Source organism: Adiantum capillus-veneris, chromosome 2, assembly GCF_014529385.1.
Source record: "Adiantum capillus-veneris isolate H3 chromosome 2, ASM1452938v2, whole genome shotgun sequence".
Lineage (NCBI taxonomy): Eukaryota > Viridiplantae > Streptophyta > Polypodiopsida > Polypodiales > Pteridaceae > Adiantum > Adiantum capillus-veneris.
In genome coordinates, this window is record NC_140932.1 from 55,116,560 (window position 1) to 55,137,571 (window position 21,012).

Below are 21,012 nucleotides of genomic sequence, written 5' to 3' on the forward strand. Positions count from 1 at the left end.
CAATGAAATCAAGAATAACATCTTGATTTTGCACATTGTTCTCCATTTGCAACCATTAGTGTGTAGACTCCATTTAGAAAGTACATGAGCATGCTAAACGAGTTATCACAACCAAGATGTATCTGAAAGAGTATCGCTTTTCACTTTCCTTGAAAGTAACTTGCTGACCTAACTCATCAGCCAAGTGTAAGTTCTTGACTTTTCCTTAAATTTCATCAGTAAACAACCCCATCATAACTAGTATTAAAGGTTGAGAATCTGACTTATACATGAAGAGACTAAACCTAGTCACAAACATGCTTTAGCTGATGGTAAGCAAACTCCAAGTAGATCAATAAATGCGTATTAATTGGATTTCTTGGTGCTAATATATGCAATTTGCATATTCTTTAGTGCAAGATTACACTTTGTAATCTGCATATCCCCTTGGATAACTGTTAGTACTGATGTGTGTCTCCCCCACGGTTTACAGACAATCTTTCCAGATGGTTGGTAAACGGGGATCCCAATATCATACAACATTGATGAGGAATCAACAATTGTCTGAATAACCATTGTGGTTAACTTGAAAAATCCACAAGCACCCAAACCGAGCCATGACCTCTATTGGTGATTGGTAGACCAAAAAGTAAACTCATCGAGATACTGCACATGGAGTGCAAAATGGTTCATAAGCAACTAATGTTATGAATATGCATGCCACTCGAAATCGGCCTTTGTTAAACACTAGGGCCCATAACACCTAGTGTGCATGCATTTAGCAAAAAACATATCCGAACCTGTATATCCATGATCATCCTTGCCAATACTTATGGCGAATGTGATGTGCATAACACACAGTAAAGTAGGCTCAAAAAGAAACTAAAGACTTTCAATGGCAATTATTTTCAAGCCTTGCTCAAATGTTTGAACCATAATAGAAGATGAAACATTACTCACTTCTAGGGACAAACAATGAAACTTTTTCATCAACAACTCAGAGCCTTTCTATATGTATAAACAACCATCTATAATGTTGTTTAGTAGTACTTGTACATGAACAAGTCATTCTAAGTATCCAACAATTTTTGGCCACCGAAATTGCTTCTGATACGTCATGCTAAAACTGGTCTAGAAAACATATGTGACCAGCACCTAGGGACTTTGGTGTGACACATATTTGAAATCGTGGTCGCCAGTGTCAGTCCCAGAGACGTATATTTGCCACATGTGGAATATGTCTCAACTAAGGATGACTGCAAAAAGGACATCCTACAAGTACAAGATGTACTTGTGTGTGGAGGTAACCGCAAACACTCTACGATGGGAGTGAGAGGGATCCTCATTATCCTTGCTGCACACTGGCTAAACCGAACTCCTTGAGTCCCTAGACCATGTTGTATCCCATGTGACAACATGTGCCATATCGAATCCGACAAGTGGGTTCGTAAAAACATAATGTACACTGGACACTAGTGCCCAAAATACTTGTTCCGACCTGCCCTTAGCATGGCCCTAGAGATTGAGCTGAAAGTTCAGTTACACGTATTCCAATGCACAGGAGTACGTCTCCCACATTTGAAAAAACCAAGAAACATTCCACTGGAAACCCTAGGTGTTGCCTTCGCAATCCAAGCCCATTGGGTAGAATCTACGTAGTCAAACCCCTTGCTAAGACCCTTTGTAGGAACTGCTCAACTAGGAGGTAATGGTAACCAACATAGTCAACTATGTACAGACTGATTGGAGTCAACTTGAAAAGTTGAATTTTGTCCACTACCACGTTGGTGCACCAAAGTTATGTCGCTCTAGTAGAATGGTTCTTGCATTGGTATGGAGTCATGCAGATACAGGTCGAGGCGGTGAAGTCAATACCAGATGCCAGTAGAGGCAAGGTTGATCATGAAGTGTATGCCAAAGTGACAATTAAAAGGTCAAAGATTGGTTTTTAATCTCTAATGATCTGTATGTTTGCAAATGCATAAAACATGCTATCCAGTTGCTCTATGATTCAATCATTTGGTTACGGGGTTTTTTGGAGATCCATTTCACGTTGAAGCTAGGACGAGGCCATCTACCGTGGTTACATTGAGGGTTGAATCATCCAATGCTTGTAGCGGAAATATCTCCGAGTATCAAAGAGATGGTATGGTTCTCGAAGGCCAATTGTTATCTTCTAGCGGCCGTAAAAGTCAGGTCATCTTCAAACAAAGATAATCTCTTCAAAGCTTTTGGAGGTGATCCGCATCCGGTGGGAGTGACCACTAAGTCGCAAGGTAAAAAAGCTTGAGTTCTAAAATAATGCCATGCTTAAAAAAGCCAGAACAAAAGCTGCAGGTTTAGGGTGGCGCCACCAGATGGAGGGATAGAATAGGGCAAGTCGATGAAGGGGCAGCCATGCAGTTCGAGGCCACCAAGTTGCGCATGGATTGAAGCAACCAACGAGCTGAAGCCATGCATGGGAGAAGTCGTCCACAGCCTGTAAGAAGAGGAGGGAAAGTGGCGCCAAATGGGGGGGTAACCGAGTGCGTGGGTAGAGGCAGGAGAATCGGTCATGCAAGGGAGTGACAACGGAGGGCATTAGAGGATTGAGTTAAGCCTGAAGAGCCGGAAAAAAAACCATCAACAAGGAGGGCACTATCTGAGAGAGGTGGCCTGAGTGGAGCCATCCCCTTTGCATCTAGTAAGTAGCACTACAGTAAAGGGGAGAAGCCAAGGGAGCCTGAGGAGCCGCCAGGGTCATCAACGACGTGGAAAGGGCAGAAGACGAAGGTGTGGCGGGGGGTATTGCTGTAAGCAAGGAGGCAGAAGCCATCAACGAGGGAGGGAGAGGAATAGGATATTGAACACGGGCTGAGGAGCCGCCAGGGGCCATCAACGGAAAGGAGAAAGAGAGAGGAGGAAGGAGTTGCAACCAGGGCTGCCTGTGAGGCTGCTGAAAGGCAAGCAACTTCGGAGAAGAGAAGGCAACAGAAGGCCTTGGCTTTGGGGTCTAAACCGGAAAAGAGGTCTCTTTGTCGAGCTGCCCTACAGGCTGATCATGAAAGAGAACACCATGGGCAAGAGGAGGTAGATGAGAAAGCAGAGGGAGAACCATCAATTGCAAGGGTGATTGCTGGAGGGCTGAAAACTGATTGCAGGGAATCACGGGCTAAGGGCGGCCACTTTGTTTGAAAGGAGCGATCGGGTGTGTTGGAGGAAGGACATACGTGTAGGGGGTGACCTCGATCGTCTCTGTATATGTCACATTAAAGACTATCCTAACTCTAATCAAAAGCTCATTATTTTGCCCACTCCATCTATTGTGTCTTGGTGTCTTCCTTTGTGCTCAAAGCTCGGGGAGTGTGTGTGGACCCTTGAAGTTTGTGTATAGCAAAAGAGAGAGAGAGAGAGAGAGAGAGAGAGAGTGCAAGAGAGAGCAAGAGATGGGAGGGAATGATTGCGGCTATGTTCTATTGCTTGAGGTGTGTGCTATGTGTTGAGCTATTGGCGAATTTGTGTTGTTAAGGTGCATATAGCTAGGCCGGTGTAGTCGTGAATTGTGCAAATTACGAGGTTACTAGTAGAGCCATACATAAAATTCAATGTGTGTGAGTCTATCCGAGTGGTTTGGGGTGCTGGATATCTGCAAGGCTATAGCGAGGCATCTAGTTTGTGTACTGTGTGTGTTCTCGTTTCCGCCATTCCATTAGTCATGCCCCCACTGAGGACCCGTTGATAGCTTTGAACAAAATACAACCGAAGGATACCATGGTAGCTCGAAGCTATGGCCCTATTTTCACAGGTGAGGAGGATCCAGTTGAATGGATTGCAGACTTTGAATTATACATGCTATCATTGTGGATGCCTAATGAAGACAGCAAGATGGACACTATTCCATTTGTGTTACATGGCAAGGCGAAAGCATGGTTTGATACATTGCAGGGCAAGCCGCGACATGCATGGCCGGCTCTATGGACCAGTTTCTTGCAACATTTTCGAAAGGAATTATCACCTATGGACATGGACGCAAAGCTAAAAGCTCTCAGACAAGATGTAAGTGAAGATTTTACTGTTTTTCTCAATCGGTTTGAAGAATGTTGTGCAAAATTAGCCACATCAATGCAATTGGCCAACGGCGACTATTTCAAGATGGACAAATTTATGTCATGCCTACATCCCAAGGTACAAGAAAAGGTGGATTCCAAAAGCTCCGAGAACTACAACGGTGCTGTAGCAATTGCTCGAGCAAAGAGCAGGAAGATCAAGAAGAAGATCGAACAAGGTATGATGGGATACAAGCAGCCACCAAGCCCTCAAGGTGAGGTTCGTGCAGAGGATCAAGCAAATCATGGAGTGGCAGCTATTCCTCAACACTGGGTACGTACTGTTCAAGATTTATCTGAACAAATGCAAGAGCTTCATTTGAGTGTGATGGACAGAGGGCAGCAAAGAGCGGGCAGAGGAAGAGCTAGGGAGTTGCCTAGCCGTTGCTATAATTACGGCGAAGAAGGACACTACGCACTGGATTGCCCGCATCCAACAAGGGAAGGAGGAGGTATGTACCCACTATTCGAAAGAGGGAGAGGACAAGCAAAATTCAACGGGCAAAGAGATCAGCAGTCTGACAATTTTGTGCCTCCTGCTCCTCAAGGTAACGAAGAAGTTCATCGTGTTAATATATTGGAGTAGATGAGCAGGTAGTGGATGTTTTGGCCAACAAAAGAGCACGTGAAGAAAGAGAGTCGAAGACAGAGCGGGAGACTAGAGCTCGCAAAGGCAAAGGGAAAATGGGTGAAGATAGAGAGCAGGCAGAGACGAGCAAAAGAAGAAGGAGGCGTAAAATCAAGCTATCCGACTACCAACTTGGAAGGGATCATCCCAAATATGACTTGGTGAGTGATGTCAAGAACCAAAAGGCTAATATTACTTTCGGTCAGCTGCTTGCCTTAAATCCTAAATTGCGACGTCAGTGGTCTACTAGTGCTAGCACCAGGCTTCCATGGGACAAAACAAGAGTGCATACTGTGGAGAATCTAGCATTGAGGGTTGGGAGTCCAGTGGATGTGCTTCCACTTGTTGGTCCTCTTATTGAAAAGAAGATGCAGGTACAGACATACATCGATGGAGGGGCCCAAGTGCGTGTCATGACCGAATCCACCATGAAGGATGCAGGAGTTAAAGCAATGGTAAGATCTAATGTGTGAATGAGGATGGCCAACCATACCAAGGCCAGGTGTTTGGGCATATCACACGATGTGAAGGTAAAGTTTATGGGTGTTGAATGACATATTATTTTTTTTGTTATGACAGCTAGCGACAATGCTTACCCTATCATATTGGGTAGACCATGGCTTCTTGCAATGGGGGCCAAGTAGGATTGGGGAAAAGGGGTATTTACTTTATTTGATGAAGAGAATGATAGACATGTGATGCTTGATCTACGGACGACGGAGAGTTGCTCTCATCCCATGGTGAAGGATGAGGGAGATGATTCTACAACAAGCTACGAATACGAAACGGAGTCAACCTATGATGAAGGCTACACAGATATAGAAGAGGGAAAGAGTGCTGACGATCTCCTTCATGTTGATGCTGATCTCTTTGGGGTTACTATCAATAACTCTATTCCAAAAGAAGGTATGCAAGCTCAAGTTTCCCCTATTGATGCCCAAGAGGTAAGAGGTATGCTAGAAGAAGACTTAACAAAGAAAGAGAAGGAAAGTTATGTGCAACTCTGTGCATCCTATCCTAATTTGTTTGCCACGAAGTATAAAGATTTGCGAGGTGCCAAGGAAGTCAAACACAGGATCATACTCAAGGAGGGGCATAAACCAAAGGTGCAAAAGCTAAGGAGGTTAGGGGAAATTCAGCAATAGGCTCTCTGGCAGGAAATCAACAAGCTATTGGATGTAGGTATTATCTATCCCATGCAAGAATCTGAGTGGGTCTCCCTGGTTGTCATAACACCCAAGAAGAACAGCAAATGGCGAGTGTGTGTTGATTATAAGCCTTTAAATGCTGCAACCAAGTGGAGATATTATCCTTTACTCTTTCATGATGAAATTTTAAATCAAGTTGCAGGTCATGAAAGGTACTCTATTATGGACGGCTTCTCTAGGTACTTCCAGATAGGCATTGCACTTGAAGACCAGTTGAAAACCACTTTCATTTCACCATGGGACTGTTTTTCCGACCGCAGGATGCCCTGCGGCTTGGTGAATGCTTATGCAACCTTTCAAGATTGGATGAATAAAGTGTTTGGTCCCTACCTGGGTAAGTTTATCAGAGTTTTCATGGATGAGATAGGGTGTTACACCTCTCGGAATGATCATTTCTCAAAGTTAAAGTTATGTTTTCATCGACTGCAGGAAGTGGGTGGTCAATTGAATCCCAAAAAGTGTAAGTTAGCTCAACCTCAAACTCACTTGCTGGGGCATGTAGTCTCACAAAATGGTATCAAAGCGGATCCGGACAAGGTAAAGGCTCTTGTGTTGATGGAGCCTCGAGCTCACTTGCTGGGGCATGTGGTCTCACAAAATGGTATCAAAGCGGATCCGGACAAGGTAAAGGCTCTTGTGTTGATGGAGCCTCCCAAAAGTGCTACAGGTTTGGCATCATTTGTGCATAAATTGAAGTACCTCTCTTGATTCTTTTGGATGCTTTCACAGTATGTATACCCGCTTCAAAAAATGAGTCAACAGGTTCATGGCTTTCAATGGAATGAGGACACATAGGTAGCTTTTGACAGGGTTAAAGAAATCTTATGTCAATTGCCTACTGTTTGTACTCCCAACCGTGAGGATGATTTTTATGTTGCTAGGACAGTGGGTACAGTTGCAATTGGTGCAGTCCTACTACAAAAGGTAGGGCGGTGCTACAAACCCGTCTACTTTGAGAGTCGCGACATCAATCCAAGAGAGATGTCTTACAAAGAGGCTGAGCAGTGGGTGATGACACTAGTGTTTGCTTGCAGGAAGTTCAAAGTGCATTTAAGTGTTCGGAGGTTTTATGTGCTTACCTCTAACAATTTATTACCTGAAGTGGTTCTTCACCTACGACCCGGGAGGTGCATTATGAAGTGGGTGCTAGAGTTACAGGAGTTTGATTTTGAGTTTAAAATTGATCACACTTGCAGGTTACATCTCGCAGACCTGCTGGTAAATAAGGGTGTAGATTTGCCAGTGTATCCCAGGGTGGTTCGAGAAGAGGCAAACAATAAACCAGATCTAAAAGAAGCTTTGGTCATGTGGTTCGATGGTGCTTACAAGAGGGTTGTCCAAAAAGCCGGAGGCAGAGTCATTATACAGGATCCATAAGGTAACACTATTTTTTCAAAAGCTTATGATTTGGAGGATGTGAATACAAACAACGAGGCAGAGTACTTGGCTCACCACTTGGGCCTTGAGCAGTGTATCGAGTTTGGGATATCCAGGCTCATAGTGAAGGGAGATGATCTTTTGGTTGTCAAACAACTCTTAGGGCAATGGCAGGTGAAGAGGGACTCTCTCAAGCATTGGCTTTTTTCTGTTAAAAAGTTATTGAAGTTTTTTGAAGTGGTGCAATTCAAGCATGCTAGGAGGGAGCAAAATCAAGAAGCCGGGTACAGATGCACGTGGCAGGTTTATATGTGGCGCCTGCCAGCTATGCAAGTAGGGAGACACTGAAAGACGTTGATGAATTCTTGAGCAAAATTCAAGGTCTCGTAGGCACGTCCAAGATACAAAGAAAAAGGATTACCCAAAAGGATAGCAGGTTCACTTTGATAGGTGAAGACCTTATGGTATACGGTCATGATGGAGTATTGAGGAGAGTTCTCTACAAGGAGTAGATCGGCATGGTCTTGACACAATGCCATGAAGAAAGAGGGCATCAAGGTAAAGATCAGGTACTCTTTCGCATTCTCAGAGCAGGTTTTTGGTGGCCATCTCTTGTACGAGATGTTCATTATTGGTGTAAGACGTGTCACGAATGTCAAGTTATGGGTGAGCGGCGTTTAGTAGCAGAGTCACAAGGGGCTATCTTGGCCCAAAATGATTTCGAAAAGTGGGGATTGGGTGCTATTGGCCCACTTCCCAAGTCTGCAAGTGGGAAAAAGTACATCTTGGTGGCTATCGACTACCTCACTAGATGGGTAGAAGCCAAAGTGGTCAAGGAGGTAAATGCTCTTTCAGCTGCTCAGTTTGTATTTGTCTGCTGTCGGTTTGGAGTGCCATGGGTTTTGATATCAGATAGAGGACAGGGATTCCGCAACAAGCTAGTACGTGCTTTGGTAGAGAAGATGGGAATCCAACACATATTCTCATCTCCCTATCACCCACAGTGTAGCGGTTTGGCTGAAAGTGCAAATGTTCAGATCATTAAAATTCTCACCAAGTATATTTATAAATAGGTGGAAGATTGGGAGGGGAATCTTGATTAATGCTTATGGGCCTACCGAACTTCTTATAAAGTGGCAACCAATTTCACTCCCTACGAATTGGTGTTTGGCAACGAAGCAGTCTTAACTGTACACATCCAACTAGGGGCATTAAAAGGTTTATGGTGAGCTAATGTGAATCAAAGAGATGTTTTGCAGGACAGGATCACACAATTGGAGACTTTGAAGATGGATCGAGAGGCTGCAACAGATTTCTATGTGCAACAAAGAGAGAAATGTGTGGTGAAGTTCAATCAAATATTTCCAAAAAAGAAGCTACAAGAAGGGGATTTGGTTATGAAGTACGAGAGCTAGCTTGATTTCACGTTCCAAAAAAAGTTCAAGAAGAAGTGGATTGGGCCCTACAAAATTTCCAAAGCTTTCCCTAATGGTACTTATCAGTTAGAGCGGTCCAATGGTAAGCTTCTTCGACACATGGTAAATGGAGTTCGTCTCAAGCTCTATTTCGACAGAGCTCTCACGCCAGAGGTTCATCAGGTTCTTGTTGAAGGGGTTGGGCATCCCACTTAAGGGTGCAGTCCAAGATAGCAAAAAGACATGAATAAACCTTTGTACATATGACTTTATTTCATCTTTGCATAGTGTTAGCAGGTTTACATTTTTGAATAATAAGAGCTTTTATTGATTGAACATAAATGTTCAACCAGTGGGTTGGGCAATGATGGTGCAACAAAGTTATATCACTCTAGTAGAATGGTTCTTGCATTGGTATAGAGTCATGTAGATACAGGTTGAGGTGGTGAAGTCAATACCAGATGCCGGTAGCGGCAAGCTTGGTCATAATGTGTATGCCAAACGTGGCAATTAGTAGGTCAAAGATTGGTTTTTAATCTCTAATAATCTGTATGTTCGCAGATGCATAAAACATGCTATCCGGTTGCTGTATGATTCAATCATTTGGTTACGGGTTTTTTTTGAGATCCATTTCACGTTGAAGCTAGCACGAGGCCATCTACCGTGGTTACATTGAGGGTTGAAGCTTCCAATGCTTGTAGCGGAAATATCTTCGAGAATCAAAGAGATGGTTTGGTTCTCGAAGGCCAATTGTTATCTTCTAGCGGCCGTAAAAGTCCATATCTTCGAGAATCAAAGAGATGGTTTGGTTCTCGAAGGCCAATTGTTATCTTCTAGCGGCCGTAAAAGTCGGGTCGTCTTCAAACAAGGATAATCTCTTCAAAGCTTTTGGAGGTGATCGGCGTCCGGTGGGAGTGACCACTAAGTCGCAAGGTAAAAAAGCTTTAGTTCTAAAATAATGCCATGCTTAAAAAAGCCAGAACGAAAGCTGCAGGTTTAGGGTGGTGCCACCAGATGGCGGGATAGAGCAGGGCCCAGTCGATGAAGGGGCAGGAATGCAGTTCGAGGCCACCAAGTGGCGCATGGATTGAAGCGACCAACGAGTTGAAGCCATGCATGGGAGAAGTCATCCACAGCCTATGAGAAAAGGAGGGAAAGTGGCACGAGATGGGGGGGTTGTCGAGTGCGTGGGCAGAGGCAGGAGAATCGTTCATGCAAGGGAGTGACAACGGAGGGCATTAGAGGATTGAGTTAAGCGTAAAGAGCCAAAAAAAAAATCCATCAACGAGGAGGGCACTATCTGAGAGAGGTGGCCTGAGTGGACCCATCCCCTTTGCAGCTAGTAAGTAGCGCTACAATAAAGGTGAGAAGCCAGGGAGCCTGAGGAGCCACCAGGGTCATTAACGTCCTGGAAAGGGCGGAAGACGAAGGTGTGGCGGGGGGTATTCTGCAAGCAAGGAGGCAGAAGCCATCAATGATGGAGGGAGAGGAATAGGATATTGAACACGGGCTGAGGAGCCACCAGGGGCCATCAATGGAAAGGAGAAAGAGAGAGGAGGAAGGAGTTGCAACAAGGGCTGCCTGTGAGGCTGCTGAAAGGCAAGCAGCTTGGGAGAAGAGAAGGCAACAGAAGGCCTTGGCTTTGGGGTGTGAACCGGAAAAGAGGTCTCTTTGTCAAGCTGCCCTATAGGCTGATCAAGAAAGAGAATGCCAAGGCAAGAGGAGGTAGAACGATTGGCACTTGAGAAAACAGAGGGAGAACCATCAATTGCAAGGGCGATTCCTGGAGGGCTGAAAACTGATTGCAGGGAAATCACGGGCTGAGGGCGGCCAATTTGTTTGGAAGGAGTGATCGGGTGTGTTGAAGGAAGGCCATACGTGTAGGGGCCGGCCTTGATCGTATCTGTATATGTCGCATTAAAGACTATCCTAACTCTAATCAAAAGCTCATTATTCTGCCCACTCCATCTATTGTGTCTTGGCGTCTTCCTTTGTGCTCATAGCTGGGGGCTTGTGTGTGGACCCTTGAAGTTTGTGTATAGCAAAAGAGAGAGAGAGAGAGAAAGATAGCATGTGTAAGTGCAAGAGAGAGCAAGAGATGGGAGGGAATGATTACCGCTATGTTCTGTTGCTTGAGGTATGTGCTATGTGTTGAGCTATTGGCGAGTTTGTGTTAAGGTGCATATAGCTAGGTCGGTGTAGTGGTGAATTGTAAAAATTAGGAGCTTAGTAGTAGAGCCATATAGAAAATATAGTGTGTGTGAGTCTATCTGAGTGGTTTGGGGTGCTGGATATCTGCTGGGCTATAGAGAGGCATCTAGTTTGTGTATTGTGTGTGTTCTCATTTCCCCCATTCCAACATGGTATATTGCGGACTGCTTTCCTTGAAAGTATAACGGGGATAGATCAAACTTTGATCCTCAATACTGATGGGATGATTTAGTAAACACCCGCTGGGTCTTACCTCAAAACTATACTTCCATAGACACTCGTAGTGTTATAGAATGAGCAAGAGATCCACACAAGTGAAATGCCTAGCTCTTATGGATAGCCATGCTACTTGAAATTCTTGTTGCATCTATATGCCGTGTTATAGATCAGACTATGCGAGTATAAGTTTATTTAAAAACTCAACTCAATTGTCGCACCAAAACATGTAGTGCTTATGAAATACCCAAATGTAATGGCAAGACTCTTGCTTGGCCATTAACGTCGATGGGGAGTGCACTGGGTAGGTCTGTTCAAGCTGGAGAACAAACACCCAAGAAATGCCATCATTTGGGTCCTATCGGAGGTCTGTTGACTATGGCTCTTAGCCGGTGTGGCCCATAGCCTTTATGCCAATAACAAATTAGTGTTCAATCAAGGAACCGATGAATAATTGGAGTGGCGTCTTAGCCACTTACTAGCTGAGAGTTAATGCACCTTGGCTCAGGCTAACTCACGAGAAAAACATGTATCAAAATATTCTTAGTTATTATTCTTCAAGAGAAAGAAGAAGAGAGAATAGAAGAGCATGTTGGGCTAAGGAATGTTCCTTAAAGGACTATGATGTGCATAGTTGATTGTCATGCTCGTGTGCATATTATGCCTAATGTGCAGTTTATCCTATAAGCATGCAACAGTTTTTTGTTATGACTCTCTCATCGAGAGAGGTAATAGAAAAACACAAACAAGTCACAGGTTGACCCACCTACTGTGTATGTGGTTGTGACGGTACCAATGTGACTTAATGATAGCACTTTGCCTTTGATGAAGTACGAGTTTTAGGTTCTCTTTAGTGTTGTTGTGTGTTGATAGCAACCCAAAAATCATGTTAAACAACTAGAGCTCATCTTGTCCTTGACAAAGTGTCTGGTGTTATAGAGAAAGCCTGTTATATGAGGCGGTAGAATTGAATCCACCTAGGTATCATGCCATGCATACTTAATTGTAAGCCCTTGACCAAAGTGATGGCCTCAAACGTGAGAGCCAAAACCATAAGTGCCTTGCATAGTCTAAACTGGTAGGTATTTTGTGAGGTGATATTCCCTATTTTGCTAGTTTTTTCAAACTTGTCTGCCACTACCCTTGATGCCAAGTCATTGGGCAGTACCTTGGCACAAGGGAGAAGCCTTGCTTCATGTAAAATTATCAAAGCACTTTGCTTTGCACAAAAACAGTAATTTCCAATCAAAGGTGTAAACATGGAAAAATAAGAAGAACATAAAATTGGCTAACCTGATTGTTGCTGTAACGAGTTGGCCCGAGATTTTGTGGAAGAAAATTTGTGTAAAAATGGCTCATAGCCATATCTGCTGCACAGGTGGGAGCCGTCATATGTACATATACGTCCCTTGTATCATACATGCCCGTCTGTCACGTAATGAAATAACTTGCAAGCATATTGCCAAATCCTTCCCATGTTTGTATGCTCATAGCATATGGCGAATGTGGGGAGTTGCAATGCAAGATGCACATAAATATAAGCCATGCTAATAGCCAACGGATGCGGCTATTGACATACAGATATCATGACCCAAAAGAATCGCCCTTATCAAGCAATCTCAAATGAAATTAGCCAAAGTACTTTGTGGCAAGCATCCTCTTGCAGCATTTAAAAACAGTGACAAGGAGTCGGCCATGCCGAGAAACTTGCCCCCTGCATCAAGTCGAGCAATAGGATGTGCCAATCTCCTTGAGATTCCAAAACATTGAAAATTTTCTATGCTTTATCATCAAATTGAACCGCTAACGAGCCATGCTTCAGATGAATGCGGTAGGTACTCAAGCCATGATTGAGTCGAATGAGTAATTGAATCATTGGTCCTTGGTATACAATAAAATTGTAATGCTTAAAATAACTGTCACAATGTTATATCAAGCACGATAAACTTCCAAGACATGCCCTGCATGCTTGATCATACTAATGATGGATAACAGTTGTGCTTGTTATGCTTATGCTAACCACATAATCACCTTGTGCTTGGTACAAGCCTTGATTGTGGGTGCACTTACACGTCTTGTGCATGCGAGAGTTACACAACATACCTGAAAAATTTGTCAAACAAAAACCCAAATCTATGCATATCTTACCTTTGAAGGTGAGAGACAAATTGTAGTCATGTCATCCAAGAGCTACATCAATTGTCATCGCACATGCAAGAGTTACATCACTGTCGATGCTTCAGCCAGGTCTTAAAAATCTTAGAAGGTATGACCTTGCGGGATTATTTGTTAATTCTCAACGTTAATTTCAGATTGTTGCAAATCTGTCCTGTTGTGCCCCCAATGTAACAGTTGCCTTGAAAGCCACAATCGAAACCAAGTTGTCGCCCTTGCTTCGATGAGGTTGGTGTGACATGCCCTCAGGGTGGCCCGCAGGCACCCTAGGACACCCAACCATGTGAAAAATTAAACAATTTGGCGACGGCAGTTCTCTGTAACCTGCGCAGATCCAAGATTCCACGTGAGCACGTGCTGTAGAGGTTATTGGGCTAGCTTCCTCTATCGACTTTGCTACCTTGGCCCAAGGCGAACCCGATGAGAGCATGCATGCCTCATTTGGTGCAGGTCGCTAGATCTGCGTGGAACTCTCTTGGGGTGCTTTCTCGCGGCTACAACTTAGTCGATACTTGCTAGGCAAGAGGCCGATTCCACTGCCTACTTGTCGGGCCTTGCCTTCCTTGCAGCCAAAGCCTTTCCCATAGCCTTTTTGCAGACCGCCTTGCTTGCCTACTTTGCCATGCGAATAATCCCAAACAAGAGAGAGAGAGAGAGAGAGAGAGAGAGAGAGAGAGAGAGAGAATGCAAACTCCATGCGATACCTCCATCTCTCCTCTTCCATAGATCCCTTCTTCCTCCTCCCACCTTGCTCTGATACCAGTGAAAGCACATAGGGAGATAGACATGCCAATAACCACCCAACGATACCTATACATAGGCCCTTGGCCCTCTGACTCTTAGCTATATATAGCCCCTATACTGCATGTCTATCCATCGGCCCTTGGCTAGGGCCATGACCTCCTATAGTCCTACCCTTGTCATGAAATTATGTGCACTTGTGATGCTTTTAGCGACAAAAATATGTTGGGTTTTTATACTTGCCAGCATCGCTAAGACCATTGCTAAAAGCATCGCTATCGAATTGTCTCTAAAACTGTTTCTATAGGAGTCGCTATACGCGTCGATATATAGCGACACATATAGAAATGGTTATAGTGAAGATTATAGTCCTTCTTTAGCGATGTTGATAGCGACATTGCACAACCTTATATAGAGACGCTAATAGCGACGCCCAAGATTTTTTTTTTTGGGTGGTAGGGCATTGATCACCTTCTTGCCTTAGTTATCCAAGATGATGCCGCCGCCGCTGATGAGGCCGAATACGGCAAGATCTCTTGCCTATGATCCGTGAACTTGGGTGTCTCGGCAAGGGTCTCTAGCAGCATCTCGATGGGGGTACGGACATCAGGTGTCTCCACTGGAGTCTGGGACCCAAAGAGAGGAGTGTCAACTGGGGTGATTCCTAGAGCAGTAGCTAGTGATGTGTAGCTAGGAATGATCGATAGCCATGCAAAACCTAGTGTAGATGGTGATACTGTGGCTGGTGTGGGGACAGGCAAAGAAGGGAAGATAAGGAGCCTCGTCGAGCCCGAGGCGGTGTTGAGGCATCAGTGCGGCTTCCCCACAACAACCGCCACCGCCACCACTAGAGCGTCGGTGCCTAGACGAGTGTGAAGATTGTCTTGTCAATACCAAAGCTTTGGAGCATGCTGAATGCTCCAAAGTAGAGGGAGATGCTGAAGGAGTGGAATGACGTGATGGTGCTCTAGAGAAATGATGCTCCTCGTACCACCTCCTCTGCTGGGGTGACAAAGAAGAAAGAAACTCATTATCATCCATACCTGCATTAAACACGCGAACATTTAATCTTAATATTGAATGGAGAAGAAAACATGGATAAGTTATAATATATACTATAGATAATAGGGAGAGGGATTCTTGTGTGGAGAGATAGAGATAGATAGATAGATAGATAGATAGAGAGAGAGAGAGAGAGAGGACTCGTAAAGGGGGAGGGATTCCTGTGAGGTTCTTGTGAATTTGTCTGCCGTGTGTATTCTACATATCTTGTAAAAGCTATTTCTTGAACAACATGCCTTTTATATGTAGCTGTGACAAGACACTCGAGTCATAAATTAAATTTCTTTTATATTTGCCATAGTTTTCTCGACTACTTGCAACAAATCTTTATCTATCACAAGAGAAAGAGAGAGAGAGCGGTATGTCTAACCTATTTTGTATATGCAGGTTTCTATTTTCTTGGGTAGTTGGAGGTTGTCGGACTCGTCAGTATGAGTGATCATGGCAGTAGTAATGCTCGTCTCAGCAAGGCGGACATAGAGTGCTTCTTAGAGTCTCTTTCACCCGATCAACTAGATCTAGTGGAGAGACGAACAACGTCTATGAGTAGAGACGGATCATCTCCTTCATGATTGTAGCCTTAGTCTCCATCCCACTCGGACTGCAGTGTTGCGTCGGCCTCGAGCCAACGTAGTCGGCATATCAGACTTTCACGACACATCGAGGAGTGTCCCTGCTTATGAGACTACTCAAGATAAAGTCTCCAAGGATTATGTTATTGCTACATGGCATCGGGAGTTTTCAACTCCCTTTCTAAAGAATACTCTCTCATTGAAGTATTTTTATATGTTTCTACATCTGTAAGTTCTTAATGGTGTGTTGTGTTTGTTGGAGGACCCTTACACGCAGTCGTTGAAATCGTAGGGACTCTGATACCAGCCAAGCTTCTGCCATGCTACCCTCTAAACGTGGCTTTCGATGCACATATCCCTTAAGCTCTTTCACGAAACGTTCTAAAAAGAACATCCATGTAAGGACATGGGTCCTACGGGCAAGGCTATCGGCACAGCCAAACAGTGTGTACGCTAGGGGGAGGCTATAAGATAGCACGGTTGGGTGGAGACTAGCACACGCATTACCACCACCCTTTCACCAATATTCGAGCTATTTTTGGAGAAGGGAAAAATTGGGTTGCATGTGCATGCGACGTGCTGCGTCTATCCCACGTTCCATAGACAACGACATCCTCATTGTGCAGTAAAAGGAAGACAGGCACAGTTTCTTGTGCGCGCCACAAAGACAGACAAAGACAATCGACCGCGGATGCCCATTTAGGCCCTCCACAGTGCATGACTAAGGTGGATGACCAAGGCAAACTTCAGCGGCAACTCTACAGTACTGAGGCTCCAAAGGCTTTTGTTGGCACCATTGGCTATGCGCGTAGGAAGGCCCGCTTAACCCTTGCATGAAGGAGAGTTGAATCCACTCCATGAGGGTAAGAGGACAACACTTTACAATCAAGCTATTGACCCTTGTTGTGTATAAAAAGGAAAGATAGCATACTTATGTTGAAAAGGGAAAGCTTCAAACTTCAAGGAAGTAGTTTCACCCTTCCTTTTCACTTCTTCGAGGAAGGCAAGTTTTCCTCCAAAGGTTCTTTTTTCCTCAGGGAGGTAGCTTCAAAGTGAACAAAAGCCTTCACAAAAACGATGAGTTTTTGTGAAGAATCAACAAAGGTATTCTTATGACAAACAACACGTGACGCGCTACAATTCTCGCAAGGCGAGATTTGCATGCGATGCAAGTCGTGGAGCATACAAAACACAAAGACTTCAATTTCACAATGTACAAGTTGACGGTTTTTTTTCTCTCTCTTTACTAGTGTGTGTTTACCATGGCCAGTGAGGATATCCCACCTACACACACTTTTGATTTTGAGCACGTAGATCAGAATCAGGGCACCATGGGTGCTGCTGACACTAATATTCATGAAAATGAGGATCTAGGAGATCATGGCCTTGTAGATATGGCTGCTTTCAAGACTTTGGAAAAACACCAAAGTGTACTTGAACGCAACCTCTCTGCACTCAATACAAATGTTACCAATATTACGGAATTACTTGTGAAATTTATGAATTCACGGATGGATCAAGGAGCCACAAGCGTCACGGTTCAAGGGATCCAAGCTCTCACAACTCAAGGAGTCCAAGAGACAAGTGATTCAGAAGATGCAGAAGGTAGCAATGCATCACTTAAGAATATCACCATTCCTGAATTTCACGAGGAAGAGCGTGGTCGCGGCAAGGATGTGGTCAATACGTTCTTACACAAATGGAGTGATATTCATAGATTGACATACACCCCGGATATAGAGACGAATATGGAAACAAGTCTATCTCTTAAAGGAAAGTCCTGTAAGTGGTGGATGACATTTCCAATAGATGCTCGTCCTCCGCCTTGGGCGGCGTTTCAAGCTTCTTTCTCCAAAGAGTTTTTGGACTCCAATGTAGAAGATAAGAATTGGTTAGCATGGGATGCATGCCGCATGTCTGGCCTCTCTCTCACACAGTACCTTTCAAAGTATCGGGAAATCATATTAAAACTAGAAGGTCTAGATGAATTCCAAAAGATACGGGGTTTTAATAGGGGTCTTGACAAAGACTATCGTCTTCATGTCAAGACCCAACATCCAAAAACTTGGAAGAAGCCATCAGCCATGCCCAAAGATATGATGATGACCAAGAGCAGAAAGAAAATGTTCCCTACTATAAGGATAATTTTGCTAAGTGCAATGTGGCTAAGAGCCAATGGCAAGGTAGATCTCCCACACCTTCCAAGAGGAATAAGAGACAATCTACCTCTCCACACCCACAAGAGCTAAGAAGCCTAAGCAATCACGAGATACTCCACGTGGGTCTCTCAGCACTGCTAATTTTGAGCGTGCAAAGAAACACAATTTGTGTTTTAAATGTCTTTTGGACCGACATAGCAATAAATATTTTTTTCTTTTCCAAGGCAAAGAAAAGGCCATGCACACTGTGCAACGCCTCACATTAGATTCATCTCCTAAATATTGTGTTGTAGAGGTTATTTATATGGAAGAAAAGCACAAGTGTTGTGTGCTTGCTTCAATGTGGCAACCCACCTTTGGCCGCCATCATTTGATTTGCATGCATGACACTATTAACGGACAACATGTTCATAGTTTAGTGGATGATGGTGCAGCTCATAACTTCTTGAACTATAAGCTAGTCAAGAAATTGAAGTTTACACAGACTCCCTACTCTCACAAGTATGTGGTGGAGCAGATGTCTAGGAATAATAAAGAAGTATGGGACACGGTAGTTCAAGGGGTTTAGCTTATTTTTCAAGATCATACGATGACCCTTGACTTTCAAGTTATGAACATGGATTGTGATGATGTAGTGTTAGGACGAAGTGGATGCATGGTTTAAGAAACACATTGCACACTAGTTATGAACACAGCTCCTGATCCTTTATGGCCAATGGTTAACATGTGATTTTGCTTCATGAGAAAAATATACCATCTGCACCTCTTATATGTATAGCCAAGCTTTCTATTTTGTAGAAAGCAGATTTAATAGATGAAGTCTTTTTGTGTTATTGCTTGTCTCCAAGTTTTGTTAATTCTCAAGAGCAAAGTGCGGTGAATTCTAGTAATGGTATGCAAAGTGCAATGAATTCTAATGATAAACAAAGTGTTAACATATCTAACAAGCAAAGTGCTCTCAATTTTAATTCTATAGAGCAACGTGCAACTGTTGTAAAGCAAACATTATAGGAATTACAAAATTCTCCATCTCAGCATAACTCTAGTTTACTTTCTCTTTCTGCACAGCAAAAGCTGACTCACTTACTCATGGAGTATAGTGATGTATTCTCAAGTGATTTACCGCTGGGTTTACCTTGTACACGTGTTTTGTAGCATGGCATAGATGTTTTGCCAGGCACTAAACCGATGAGTAAACCACCTTATCGTATAAGTGCTAAAGAAGCCAAGGAGGTTGAGAGTCAATTGACAGACTACCTTGCCCATGGTTTCATTAGACCTAGCACTTCGCCTTGGGAATGACCAATTGTATTGGTTAAAAAGAAAGATGGTACTATGCACATGTGCGTAGATTATGGCAGATTAAATGCCATAACCATCAAGAACAAGTATCCTCTATCTCACGTGGATGAATTGTTTGATCAACTCCATGGTGCAAGATAATATACAAAGATAGATATTCATTCAGGATACCACCAAGTGCGTATTTTTGCAAGATATCTCCAAAACTGCCTTAGAACACGATTCAAGCATTTTGAATTTTTGGTTATGCCTTTTGGTCTAACCAATTCTCCAGCTACATTTATGACACCTCATGGATAGTGTCTTACGTCCCTATCTTGGAAAATTTGTTGTGGATTTCCTTGATGACATTCTCATTTACAGTAAGACTGAAGATGAACACATAGAACACTTACGATTAGTGTTTGAACAACTATCATCTCACGTACTGTATGCTAATCAAAGCAAGTGTGATTTCTTTGAAACAAAGATATATTACCTCAATCATGTGATCTCTTATTCTGGCATCGAGATGGAAACTGACAAGGTTGTTGCCATCCTTGGATGGCCACATCCCAACATGGTTGAGGAGCTTCAAATATCTTTAGGCATGGCTGGATTTTAATCGACAGTATATCCGTGATTATGCCAAAATTTTTGTTCCTATGGATCAACTTAAAGAAAAAGGTAAGACCTTTTCTTGGGAAGAAGCCCAAAAATGCAGTTTTGAACAGCTCAAGGTAGCTATAGCCACTGCTCCGATCGCAGAAATCATTGACCCACTTAAGCCTTTTGTGGTAGAGATTGATGCTAGTGATAAATCAATTGGTGCGGTACTTCTACAGGAGGGAAGACCTATAGCCTTTGAATGTAAAAAGTTAGATAGAGCCCAACAAAATTCTTATGTCTATGAGAGAGAGAGAGCTCTATGCCATAATTCACGCTTTACAAAAGTGGTGACACTATTTATATGGTACCGAGTTTGAAGTAGTTTTTGACCATGAGAGTATCAAATGGTTTACTACTCAAATGGACTTGAAGGACCGTAAAGCTAGATGGGTGGAAATCCTTCAAGATTATGATTGTAAGCTACGATATCGCAATGGACAATATAATGTAGTAGCGGATGCACTAAGTCGGATGCCTCAGATTAATTCAGTTGCTTTTACAAAAATAAAGAGTGGATCTTTGGAGTCATTACATGGCAAGTGTGCACAAGATCAATCATATGCTAAAGTGTGGAGTGCAGTTTTAAAAAGGGATCCCTCAGACTGGCATGTCTATGTACAGTCAGATCAACATGTCTCTGCACGCGTAGATAAAACTCCAACACACAGAGCTCCACCCCTACTTAGGAAGCGAGTGAAGAATTTTTTCATTGATGATGGATACTTACTCCACAAGTGTAGAGTATGCATGCCAAAGGACTCGAACACTAGGTGCCAAATCTTATTTGAGTGTCAGGGTAGTCAAAGTGTTGGTCATCCAGGTATTCGTAAGACGTATGCCTTAGTTCGACGGCAATTTTTTTGGCCACGCCTACATCATGATGTTCAAGAGTACGTACTAAACTACCAACAGTGCCAAGTTAATAAGGAAGAGCGCCTCAAGGTAGGTGGATTTTTACATCCTTTAGAGATTCCACAAGGTAAGTGGGAGACTATCTCTATGGATTTTGTAGTAGGACTACCTACTACAAATCGTGGCCATGATGCCATATGGGTAATTGTAGATCGTCTCACAGAGATGGGTCGATTCATTTCCACTAAGTCTACGATAAAGACACCAGAATTAGCATGGTTATTTATAGAGCATACATATAAACTCTACGACCTTCCAGCTAGTATCATTAGTGATAGAGATCAAAAGTTTGATAATCACTTCTGGAGAGTTTTGTTTCAAA

At 43.4% G+C, this 21,012-nt stretch overlaps 3 pseudogenes across 1 annotated transcript; all 3 read left to right on the forward strand.

Annotated features, from left to right (window-relative positions):
- The first annotated feature begins 2,362 nt into the window (after window positions 1-2,362).
- LOC147462817 (uncharacterized) lies at window positions 2,363-3,720 on the forward strand (annotated as a pseudogene).
- A 4-nt stretch (window positions 3,721-3,724) lies between these two features.
- LOC147462818 (uncharacterized) lies at window positions 3,725-9,896 on the forward strand (annotated as a pseudogene). Its single transcript, XR_015184667.1, has 2 exons — window positions 3,725-6,234; window positions 6,330-9,896. The product of XR_015184667.1 is annotated as an uncharacterized LOC147462818 (transcript).
- LOC147462819 (uncharacterized) lies at window positions 9,734-10,589 on the forward strand (annotated as a pseudogene).
- The last annotated feature ends 10,423 nt before the right edge of the window (window positions 10,590-21,012 follow it).